Source organism: Abramis brama (genome assembly GCF_963993115.1).
Source record: "Abramis brama genome assembly, chromosome: 3".
Lineage (NCBI taxonomy): Eukaryota > Metazoa > Chordata > Actinopteri > Cypriniformes > Leuciscidae > Abramis > Abramis brama.
Window position 1 is genome coordinate 61246399 of NC_139965.1, and position 5148 is coordinate 61251546.

Here is a 5148-nt window from a genome sequence, read left to right on the forward strand (position 1 = left end):
CAGTGGACAAACCTCAGCTTTCTATGGGCCGAAGTGCCATGGCGAGTTACCAGGCATGTTGTTGTCTCAACAGATGCCTCCACCACGGGCTGGGGTGCCATGTGCAATGGACAGGACCCCAGCGCCTTTGGCATGTTAATTGCCTCGAGTTGCTGGCGGTACGTTTGGCTCTGCACCACTTCCGTGCGTTGCTCAAGAACCAGCACGTACTAGTCCGCTCAGACAATACCATGACAGTAGCGTACATCAACCGACAAGGTGGTCTACGCTCCCGCCGTATGTCGCAACTTGCCCGCCACCTCCTCCTATGGAGTCGCTTCGAGCCATTTATATACCGGGAGACCTGAACTGTGGAGCCGACGAGCTCTCACGGTTTCAGCCTCTTCCTGGAGAATGGAGAGTTCATCCCCAGATGGTTCAGCTGATTTGGGAACAGTTTGGCGATGCACAGATAGATCTGTATGCCTCCCACAACTCTTCCCATTGCAGCCTGTTTTACTCCCTGACCGAGGGCACGCTCGGCACGGATGCACTGGTGCACAGCTGGCTGCAGGGCCTCCGCAAGTATGTGTTTCCCCCAGTGAGCCTTCTTGCACAGACCCTGCGCAAGATCAGGGAGGACGAGGAGCAGGTTATTTTGGTTGCGCCTCATTGGCCCACCCGGACCTTGTTCTCCGAACTAGTACTCCTCGCGACAGCACCTCCCTGGCCAATTCCTCTGAGGAAGGACCTCCTTTCTCAGAGACAGGGCCCCCTTTGGCACCCTGAGCCAGGTTTGAGTACCCTACCACCACCGGTGGTAGCTACCATCACTTCCGCTAGAGCATCGTCCACGAGACATGCCTACGCGTTGAAGTGGAACCTCTTCGTCACCTGGTACTCTTCTCGCCGAGAAGAGGAGACTAAATCCTCCTCGCTCTCCTCTCGTACCCTCTTGGGACCTTGCAGTGGTTCTATCTGCCCTGCAGAGTGCTCCCTTTGAGGCTTTGCAATCAGTCGAGCTTAAGTTCCTGTCAATGAAGACAGCGCTCCTGGTTGCAGACCTCCGCCTGATGACTTCCCACTCAGTCCTTTGTCACGGTCGGCTCTGATTAGGTTAAACCCAGGTAATTCCACAGCTGAATCCGGGATGTCCACATTCAGCCAGGTTTCAGTGAAGACAAAAGCCGCATTCATACTGAAATCCCTGTTGCTCCGTAACAGCAGATTAAGCTTGTCGATTTTGTTACTGAGGGAACGCACGTTAGACAGGCAGACAGCAGGGAGAGAAACTCGGTGTCCCCGCTTCCTCCACCTGTGGAGAGCCCCAGCTCTCCTCCCTCTCGCTCGGCTGCGTCGCTTGACTCTTGCCGCTGACTTAATGATATCGTCCGCAGAAACCAGGAATTCGGGGATCAAGCTGGCAGGCATTGTTCCCCTAATGTTCCCTTCTCAGGGCTTCCTCCAGCACCGTTAACGTCAGCGCCAGAGTTATGCCACCAGCAGCTTTCGCGTTGGCTAGGTGCCTCCATGTGCATGGTTCCCCCCTTGGGCGACCCCCACATGTGTATTTCCACTGTAAGCATCTGTCTTTCCTTTGGCAAGCCACCTTGCCCCCCCCCCCAGGGTTGAAACATTCCACCCTGCGGGCTGGACACCCCAGTGTTTCTCCATATGTGTACTCTGCCCAACTGCACATGATAGCCAGGCAGTCAGTAAACTGATGAGAAATGATAATTTCTTTCTTTCTACATTATCTCACCAATCTCTCATGCCCTCTAGAAGTACTGGTGGGAGTTTCAAAAAGAGCTAAAAATAAATGTTATCTTTATTTTTCACAACAAACCATTTCAGACAGCTATATGAAGTGAAAATAAGACAAAGGGGTCGCATGATTTAACTACAACCACTCATCTAGATACAGACTGCTAGCTACTCTGTATATTGGACAAATATTATCTGTAATCCTAGCTGTTGAAACCTCCAGTTTTAAATAATGAAGACAACTGAACAAGAGGAGGTTGCATCATCACAGTGAGCATTCTGAGCGCTCCTGTTTTTTCTCTAACCGCTTTTTATAAACCACCTCAGGTTGGGTAATGTCACCTGTCTTGATGTCCTAGAGGTTCAACCACAGATGCCTCTCCATATCCACCATCACTGCCATCGAAACACTGATAGTGGTGGCCGTCTGTTTGGTGTCACAGAAAACCAGTTCTGTGACACCAATTTAGCGACCGCTTCAGGAGAAAATCCCTACCCCTGACCTAAATCTGACCATTGTGTGCAAGGCACCTGCATCCTGACCAGCTGCCACATACGCCTTTACAATCATCTGCGAGGTGGTCTCTAACGGCTTAGATGGCAAAACCGGAGCCTTCAAAGTGTGTGCCTCACTCTGCGAGAGATAGCTAGCCAGCAAATCCCTACTCGCACAATCCATCCACATTCGTGTAACTCAAATGTGGGACTTTTGTTTTTTGGACAAGATCACGAAGAAACAGAAAGCTCATGGGACGGTCATGGCACACCAGAAATCACTTGCCGAGTCTGTTTCTCACGTGACCAGGTTAAGTTTAGCTTGGCCATGGCATGACCATTACACCCAATAATTTCCTGGATGTGGGGCTGACAGAAGGAGAGGGCTCAACTGATTCTCTCTTTGTCCTCTCCAACTACGTCCCCTGAGCTAGACGCCGCAAACAACATGCTCTCCTCTGGATCGGAAGAGGGCTCTTCGTGCTGATCTGAGGAACCCAGAATGATGCCTGAAAAATGTTGTCATTTTTACAGTAAGTAGTACATTTTGACTTCTCCCTCACATTTGATTTGCATTTTATTTGGTTAAGACATAATTTCTTCACCTCTCACAGTGTTAAGTGTGCAGAAGCTGTTGTACATGCCTTTGTGTACTTACGCACCATTGAAATTCACTCGTCATTGATCTTCTTGCTAAAATACTTGCAAGTCTTCAAAAAATCAGTCCTTATGTCCTCAGAGCGCAGTCTTCATTACCTTCCCTTTTAACTGTTTCATACCTGGAAATTCTGCTTTGATGGCTGAGATATGTTTGTAAAATAATCAGTATTTTTTAAAATTGGATGGACAGAAATTCTATATACAGTTTATGCTAATTGTATGGCGATTTTAATTTTATGGTCAATGGTTTACTGGAACTGCTGCACCACTATCTGAATTTATTTTGCTATTGCTGATCTATTTTAGATAACACCACAGAGCATGTGAAAACATAACTGTGGTCGATCCTCTGACATGGTGATTAGCCAGTCTCTTCCTGTCTACAGTTTTGCATGTTTTCACAAGCAAGTGGAATTTTTTTTCCACTCTTTAAAGGCTACTAATATCTCAACATTTCACACTGAGAACATCCGTACTAGCATAAAACCCAATGGCTATGTTATATCTTCATAAAACATTTGCTAACACACTGAAACGAAACATTTATAATGAATGAATTGTATATCTCTTAGAATGTGAATTAGGTAATGTATATTTTCCAATGTGACAACTGTAGCTGAATTACTGTAACATCTTTAATTCACCAACAACGGTAATTTGAAACATCTTGCACTGTAATGTGCATTGCATGTATTTGTATTGTTTTTCAAAGTTGAACTTTTATTCAGTATACATAATCTTGATGTCATTTTTTGTCAATGTCATAAAAAGTAAAACATTTTATGTGTGTGTGTGTATATATATATATATATATATATATATATATATATATATATATATAATTGAACTCTGTTTGCATGATTTAATCATTATTTTCCTGTTTATCCATTTAAAGCTGCTTTGAAACAATCTGTATTGTATAAAGCGCTATATAAGTGAAGGTGACATGAATTGACATTGTTTGCTGTTGAAGAAATGTTTTGTTAAAAGTACTAAATTGAAAGAAGATCATACATACTGTTGTGTTCTAATAATTAAACCAAATGTTCTCATTATATGTTAAAATCAGAGATGAGGGGAAAAGTACATCAAGTACATCATGTCTTGTTACAAATTAGAACTACTTGCTCATCAAATGTATCAAAATAAAATACAAAACACACAAGAAAATTGTGTGGTGTGAATTTAGGTTTTAGGCCACATCCCCTATATTATGAGACATGTCCATGTCTATATAATACAAAATGCTGAATAAACATACACATTTTTTTATTGTAAATGTAAAAATGTAAAAAATGTAAAAAAATAAAATAAATAAATAATAATAATAATAATAATAATAATAATTAATAATGTGTCAAGTCAAGTCTCTTGTTTTCCCCCTCGGGGTGGTCTTTGTTTGAGTTTTGTATTTTTTTATTATTAATAAAAGCCCTTCATTCTTCTGCGACAGTTTTACACTTTACTTTAAAAAATAGTACCAAGGTGAATTAACTAGAAACTGCATAGAAGATGTTGGAGTATGAATGACTAAAGAGTTTATGGTTTTTGGAAGATGCAGTCATTTAATGAAATGAAAAATTATTCACTGTTTAGTGCCAGTCTTCTGTTTCTCTGACTGTGAGAAGAGTTGTGACTGTGGCTTCAGGTTTGACCGATGCGTGTTAGCAAAGATTCATATCATGATGGTAATGCAGACTGTATAAAGATTTTTGTATGAAGTGACTTCAGTACTGAAATATTGTTAGCAAATAAAATAAAATAATAAATAAACTGCTGTTTTGGCCAGAATGTTTTGTGTAGGCAAATAATGGTAAATAATATATAATTGTGTAAAAGTTGTACTTCTACTGTATACTTAAACTTTTCCTGGACTTCATTTCTCTGTGTAAATCCTTGTTGTGTTCCCAAACACTTGTTTCACCAGGTTTCAGAAAAACATGTGAGTCCAGAAACTGCCCTTGAGGTTATTTAAAATGCTAACAGATACAGCTTCCGATATCATAGATCCTCTTGGATCCAGTCAAGTCATAAAAACACTGTCCTAAATTGTGAAATGCTGATATACTGTAGTCTTCATTCACTGAAAAATGCAGGTATTTAAAATTTTGAGTATAATCATTTTATTATTTTTTTTCTAGCAAATTTACATCTCTAATGCCCCTCCTTTAGGCGACCCCGCCCCCACCCCCCTAAAAAGATAATAAATGTGCAACTCAAGCATTTAAACAGCTGTACAATCTTAAAGAC